General features: G+C 45.4%; 1 protein-coding gene across 4 annotated transcripts in view; it reads left to right on the top strand.

The window, feature by feature from the left end:
- Window positions 1-7,827, top strand: part of TMEM243 (transmembrane protein 243) — a 39,626-nt gene that overhangs the window by 2,389 nt on the left and 29,410 nt on the right. The window lies entirely within an intron of this gene.

Raw genomic sequence — 7,827 nt, 5'->3', positions numbered from 1 at the left:
TTCCTGGGCCCCTGAGAAACCCTTCAGTGGCACTTGCATCCAGCTGTTCCCAGTTTGCTCTCTTTCAGATGCCAGGAAACTGGACACAACAGCCACTTCACAGTGACACTTAATGTTAGTGAAGTACTTTAGAGGAGAAAAATCTAGAAAAGGGAAAACCCCCTTCTTGTCATAGTGTGACAGATGGTTGGCCATGCCTTTTTTCTTTCCTGTTCTAATAAGTGTTTTCTCTCCACCCCCAGGACTGGGACTCTCTGGGGGTTTGGCTCAGGCATCTGTATTTTTAGAAAGCTCCTCAGAGGATGCTGGTGCAGAGGGAGGGCTGACATCCTGGATCTCACCCAGGCTCCATGGAAGCCCAGTCCAGGCTGGCACCTTCTCATGGACCCGTTTCCTTTAGCTGCCTCCCTGTCTTGGTAAATGTTCTCCTTTCTGTAGCGTCCTGTCTTCTCCAAACTTACGGATTCTGCTCAGCCTACTTCTCCACCTCACAACCTTCCTTACAACCAGCCTGCAGCCACACTTGCCTCCTACAAGCCTGGCAGTCAGAGGCGCTCCAGCACTTGCTCCTTGTGCTTTGAGGGATTTATATATAGGTTGTCTCTGGACCAGAGTGTACACTCCTTGTGGGGAGGAGGCTGTGCCCTCATTTCTCCATAGCACTAGGCACAATGCTTTGCCTAGCCCTTGATTTTATGTATACTAGGTTTACAGTGAAGTGATAATCTGGCATCACCAAAAAGTAACCTGCATTCTTGGGAGATCCTGGAACAACAGTAACAGGCAGAAGCTGGTGATCAGAAAGAAACCTGGAATACTGATACCAAAACGGGAAGTGGTGCTTCAGGCTCTCCTGCAATTAAGGTCCTTACTCTCCCTTCTCCCTGCTGAGCTTCCGCAAAAAGGCTGGTCGTAGGAATACATACAGTATTGCATAAAAACACTTAAACTGAGGCCTGGCCTTTCATAAGTGGATGGTCTGCTGGGCTTTCTTTTCTGTAGGTGGGTTTTTCAGGTCTGTGGTAATAGGCTGGGTCTACCAAATTGAGTCTTTTTTTTTTTACCTTAGGGTCAATCCATAGGCCATATATAGCTGACCATGTTTTTGAACTGCCATAGGGACATGTGTTTCTGTGGAAATTATGGAATGCATTTGAAATTGGGATTGCCCTAGAAATTGGGTCCAAGGTATGGCACTCACTCAGCTCCCACATTTCTCTGAGGAGCCTCATCTCATTGGGAAGATGGGCATTAGGTGTGGTAGAAATAACACTGACACCATATTGACAACTATTTACTAATTCTCTGTTAATGTCAGTTACTCTGTTCTAGACACTTATGTGTCGTATCTCCTAACCCTTACAGCAACCCTGCATATTTGACCATTGTGCAAATATGGGAATTTAGGCCTAAAAGTTAAGTGACTTTTGCAAGGCAGGCATATGGTAGGAGAATAACTCTAAGTCATGTGTCATATCCTAACCTCAGAGTCCTTTACTATATACCTCTCATTCTGAACGTTGGCACATAAAAATAGGGCACTTCCTATGGCTGCCAACTCTAGGGATCATTTGCCCCTTAAACATGTGGAATAGGTTTGTTTGCTAATGTTACTGTAATCTGATTTTCATAAATGGTGCTTCAGTGAAAAGAATGTATTTCAGCCCTAACCGGTTTCGCTCAGTGGATAGAGCGTCGGCCTGCGGACTCAAGGGTCCCAGGTTCGATTCCGGTCAAGGGCATGTACCTTGGTTGTGGGCACATCCCCAGTAGGGAGTGTGCAGGAGGCAGCTGATCAATGTTTCTCTCTCATTGATGTTTCTAACTCTATCCTTCTCCCTTCGTCTCTGTAAAGAATCAATAAAATATATATATATAAAAAAAGAATGTATTTCAAGGGCATGTATCTGTGAGAAAGAGAATCTGGCAGAAAGGGTATACAAAAACATTCACAGTGGAAAGATACTTCAAAGTGTGAATCTGTGGTATGAGAAACATGTAAAAATGTCTGTGTACTTACTGTGTCGAGAGAGAAGTGAGGGGAAAGTTGGTGTTCAGGGCTACACAAAGCCGTGGAGGATGTGGATGCACTGAGAGTTCAGAGCGTGAGACTGTCAGGTGTGGGCATGCCTGCGTTCTCATAAATCCTTTCTCATGCATCACTGGCACCGTTCAGTCTGGTATTTCTTTGGCACGTCTCAGAAGGGTAGAACCTTTGATCAGAGAAAAGGTGTCCCCTCACTCTCCACCCAGTGGGTGCGGTCCCTAGGATTGTCCCTGGTGCCAGTGTGAGGGGAGGCCCCTGCCGAGTCAGAGCCGGGTACCTCTGGGGACCCAGGTTAAACCTACTGGCTCAGCTGGGCCCAAACCTCCTCCCACATCCTCTCTGTAGGTGTGTTCCAGAGGGCTGCCCCTTAAGCGTACCACCCAGCCGTTTCCAGAGCTTTCCTGACAATTGATTTGGAAGAAGAAAAGGAAAATCATTTCTGAGAATTGGCCTTTTATTTATGGTATGAGAACCCTTATGTTCGGGAAATGAAGAACTTTGGACACCAAATTGCAAAATTGTTGGATATGGCTCAAGGGTCTGAATCACTCCTTCTAGGCTAACAAAGGTGGGAAGGAAGGTCATGCCCTTTGGACATGTCAAACATGCTGAATAGATTGCTTTCCTTCTCTCTCCCTCACAAGGCAGTCACTATCTTTAGTGGCCTGAAGAATGTGTGTTCCAGCGATAATAAGGGGGAGGGATGAACCCTTTAATAAAAGGGATGAGCAAAGTGCCAGGGAGCATGAGGAAAGGAGTAATTCTCCTGGAGACGTCAGATCGGAGGGTTTTTGAATCTTAGACCTAGAAGCAGGACCTAAGACTTAACAAGAGGAGGTGACCGGAAGTCCCAAGCAGGAGGTCCAGCTTGTGTCAAAGGGATAGGAGCTGGAAAGTATAGGAAGTGGCTAGGGATTGTGATGGTTCCACTGTGACCGTACTCTTGAACTTGGGAGGCAGGGTCAGAGGAAGGGCGGGGCTGGGTGGAGAGCCTGGAATGCTGTGCTAAGGAGTATGATTTCCTTCTGGAGGCTTTAGGTTGTTGAGTGTGCATGTACCTATTTTTTTATTCAGTTATTCATTGTGTGCATACTTCATTTCAGGAAATGTGCTATGTGCTGGATAGTATATCTTTTCTCATGGAGCATAGATGTACTGCAGGGAAGATAGGCATTAAACAAATCTTTGTTCTTCTCTCTCTTATTAAGCTTCAGTCATCCTGGCCTTTTTTTAAAAGTAGTATTAAACAAAAATATGTATTTATGTATTTATTTATTTTAGAGAGGGAGGGGTAGGGAGAGAGGAAGAGAGAGCTAGAAACACTGATGAGAGAGAAACATCATTGATCGGCTCCTCCTGCATGCCCCCTTCTGGGGATTGAGTATGCATTCTGGACATGTGCCTGAGATCAGGAATTGAACCACTGACCTCTTGGTGCAAGGGTCAGTGCTCAACCACTGAGCCACACCAGCTGGGTCTGGCCTTCTTTCTTTTCCCTTTTAATTCCCAAGCTCACGTCTGCCTCAGGGCCTTTGCACTGGCTTGTTGGCAGTATCCTTCCCTTAGGTCATTTTATGTTTCATTTATTTTTCTTATAAAGGCCCCTGCTCAAATGTCACATCATCCGAGGAGATTCTTTTGACTAAAACTAAGCCCGCAATTTCCACCCTGGTTACTCTTCTTTTACCGTTTTATTTTCTTCCTAACTTCCTAACACGTAGCATGTGAAAAAAAGTGGAGAATGAATGCTTAACATCAAAGCTGAAACAGGATGGATAGAAGGCTCTTCTAATGTTGGGGGAGTTGAGGTTTTTGAGGCCAAAACTCCATGAAGGAAGAAATTCAATGTAGAGATGAGGACAGAGATAATTAATTGAGCCAGAGAATGGGTACAGGATTGGCAGAGAAACTGATCACCTTCTGGTCCTCTTCACGCCAGAAGGCGAATGAAAATAGGGGAGGAGTTTTCCTCTTTTTTTGTGGCCTTTTTGTGTGTGTAAGAATTTCTGCTGCTGTATAGTCTTTAAGAGTGGTACCAGGAACCTGTCTGAGGTAGAGCTTCTAACTACTTTCTTGAAAGAGACAAAGAGTTAACCCAAATAAAAGGCCATGGAAAAACAGTGAAAGCTCAGCCCAAAACATGAATTTATGGTAAACTCAGTTAGTTTGTTCTTTTAGCTACTATTTGAGCATCTAGTCTATTCTGGGCACTGTGATTGGCTGAGGGAAATGACCAGTGCCACTTCCCACCAATACGGTGACACCTTTGTACAATCAGAAGAACATTATCTCCCCTCTGGGTAGTGGCAGCTCTGCTCTCTCAGTCACATGGCAGACATGGCTCTTAGCCTCCCGGACCTTATAGTGCAGAGGAGGAGGCTGACTGCCGGGAGCCGGTCCATCCTTGCTGTTTCAAGGGACCTGGCATATATGCATACTGTTCTTAATATGTTTGCTCACCTTCTTGGTGCTGTGTTTTAACCAAGGTCACCTCTCTGAGAAAGGTTGGGAATTAAGTTAGGACCGTTTGAAGTTTCACAGGCTTCACCCCAGCACAGAAGCAACTGGGGTGTTGAGGGTGACTCTGGGCTGGGTTTTCAAAGCATCAAAAGCAGATGAGCATATCCACCAGGAAGTCTTCTGTGCATTGCTGAAACTGCTGACTCCTCAGTCAGAGGTTGGTGTAGTCAGGATGTGGGTGAAGCCCAGATTGAGGCAGTAGAGCCGAGGGTGGAGGAAGAGGGATGTGGCAAAGCTGGTGCTGAAATAATTGAGGTAACGGGGAAGAAGTTGGCATGAGACTGGGCACATACGTTTCAGAAACAGGATGTTTTATTCCATCCCAGCTGCTCGAACAGAAGACCGTAGACTAGTATTTCTCTCATGGTTCTGGATGCTGGAAGTCTGAGATTAGGTGCCTGAAGGGCTGGGTGTAGGCCCTCTTCTGGGTTAGAGACTTCTGAGTGTATTCTCACGTGGCAGTAGGGGCTAGGGAGCTCTCTGGAGCCTTTCATTTGTTAAATAAGGTCACTAATCCCATTTATGAGGACTCCACCCTCATGACCTAAGCATCTCCCTCCTAAAACTGTCACATTTGAGCCTTAAGATTTTAATATGAATTTGGGAAGGGTGGGGGACACAAACATTCAGACCATAGCAGAGGATATTACTGAAATTACCCTGTCAGCCTGGCCTGGGCAGCAGAGAATGCCTTGCCCCCCACTTCTGGCCCCGCAAATGTAGGATGAGATGTGGGTAGCAGGGGCTCTGTTGGGGAGACTGTTCAGAGAGATAGACAACAAGGGAAATCCAGCATGGGAGAACGCTGTAGTCCCGGACACAGAGTGCTCACATGGGACAGACTTTCAGGGTGGGGGTGGGGTGTGAAGACTGACCCTGTAGGACTGAGAACACCTGGAGAGGGAATGCGGGTCTGTAGGGCTACCTGTGATATTGTCTGAAGAGGAGGACTTTTAGGGAGTCCCATAGAAAGAAGTATAGTAAAACCTTGATATAAAGGACTAATTCGGTCAAGGGGGTTTCCATTAAAGCTGAAAGTCCTTTATATAATAAAGTAGGTTTTTCGAATGCCTATATTAAAAATTTGACAAATTAGTTGTAGACATATTTGTGTAATTAAAGTTATTTATGGAAGTTTTAATTTCACAGAAATGTTTTCTCTATGTATTATCGTAATTTTATATTTATACTGAATAGGTCTAGTAAATGTGTGCGTTTACTAGTCACTGCAAGTAAACAAATGCACACGGCTGGGGTGTGGCTTAGCATCACGTGGGAACATCATCCGCACCTGTTAAAACTGCTTCAGAAAGTCACGTGACAACAGAACTGATGCAGTGTGATCATGTGCTAATCATTCACTGAACATTGTTTACAAGTGGTGACTCTTGGATTTAAATATGGATATAGTTGTAGATATGTAATATTTATGTCAGCAAAAAATAGTGTGTGTGTTTTAAAAAAATATGGCCTATTTGCTAAAATATGTTAAAAATAACAGTGAATTAGTAACAAAAAAAATACCCTGTTAATTTAATCATTAGGCACACTTTGGTTAAAAGCCTTTTAAAATTAACAGGGTGTTAATTTTCACATGTGACATATGGGCTGGAAATTTCGTCCGTTAACCTGAAGTCCTGTAACACTAAAAATGGAGTTCTCATTGTTAACCCCTTCCCCACCTTCTCTCTGGAGCGTGGAAGGGAATGTCTTCGTGGCGTTGTCCATGCGGTGTTTTCTCCTCTGCGAGGCGTTTCTCTGTTTTGCTCCGCTTCTCCCCAGGCGTGAAGGACGGGCTCCTCAGCAGGCAGGCCCTCATGCTGCCCCTCACCCCCGTGCTGGTCCTGCTGTTGCAGAACACGCGTAACTGGGCGTGTGCTCAGGCTGGTTACTATGGGCAATTTCCATAGGGTCAGCGGAGCCGAGCCTGGAGCCTCCGTTAGATGTGGGGCCTTCGTGGCTGGCAAAGACATGTCCTTTTGGGCAACAGGACCAGGCCCTCGCCTCTGTGCTGCTGGGTGTCCCTCATGGCGCAGCAAGGCCACTCACTGTTCTGAGGAAGGTGAGTGATGAGAGTAGCCTGTGTTGTGAGAGGCACTGTGAGGAAAATGCTGTCAGTGTGATCCTGGAGCCCGAGACAGGAACAGCGCACGTCCTGAGGGGAGGGGCCAGCGGACGGTGTTCAGGAGGTGACGTTTGGGTTGAGCTCTGAAGGATAAGCAGTCACATTGGGAGTGTGGCATGTCAGCCATCCCACCTCCCACCCCACACCTTACTCCTTTGGGAACATGGTGCCTTTGGCTTTTCTATGGGTCAGTATAAGAAACTACTGTGTATGGAGACCCTGTATTTGCAGACCCAGGCAACAAGCTCTGCTTCAGGGGAAGTTTGCCTCTTGTGACCCAGCATGTTTGCTTTTGTTAGTGAGAACTTATAAACCCCCTTGAGTATCCCACTTGGCTGCCAGGAATCTTCCTACTAACATTTAAACTTAAAGCAGAAGAGTTTTCTTTAATGAATTTTTTTCCTGTAAACTCTTCTTTTCATTCCCAAAACCCCTTTAGAAATTATTTCTTGCTCTTTTTATTGTTGCTTAAATGGGTTATGAGTTTTACTATAGTAGCACAAGGCCTTAAGTCCATTTGGAAGCAGGCAAAACATAAATTGCTGTGGAAATAAAAGGCCAAACATGATATGACTCTTCTTAGCATTTCAAACTATCTATTAGGGTGTTTCCAGGTTGCTGAGGACAATTGCCAGGTTTGGTTATTTGGGTGTTATTGCCCATTTCCTTCCAAAGCCATCATTAAACAGCTGAGCATTTGAAATCGGTTTGGGGTTCGCGGTCTTGTAGCAAGATGCTGGCTAATGACTGACCAAGCAAGATTGGGTGGGAGCTCCTCTACTTTTTGATTACTGGGGAGTTGGCTTTCTCCTCTGGCCCAAGTGGTGATTGATGATCCAGAGCCATAAATTAAAGCAGGAAGGGACCAGAGATCATTTGATTTGATAGACCCAAATGGGTTAAGGGATCCTTTTAAAGTTACATAACTAGCCAGTGGCAGAACGCCATTGAAAACCTTGGTCTTTTGACTCTAGTTTCAGGGACCACTTGTATTGGTGTAAGGATTCTTAGACCTTTGAACTGCTGGTTAGGCTTGCATTTTGTATAAAGCATTGGATAGGAGACCTTACCATTACCTGTGTCATTGAATCTAGTTACCCACTGGTAAAAGGAGATAAGGTGTTCCTTACTTGCT

The sequence above is a fragment of the Myotis davidii genome, unplaced genomic scaffold (genome assembly GCF_000327345.1).
Source record: "Myotis davidii unplaced genomic scaffold, ASM32734v1 scaffold187, whole genome shotgun sequence".
Taxonomy (NCBI): domain Eukaryota; kingdom Metazoa; phylum Chordata; class Mammalia; order Chiroptera; family Vespertilionidae; genus Myotis; species Myotis davidii.
Note: the sequence above shows the minus strand (reverse complement) of the source record. Positions and strands in the feature narration are given on the sequence as shown.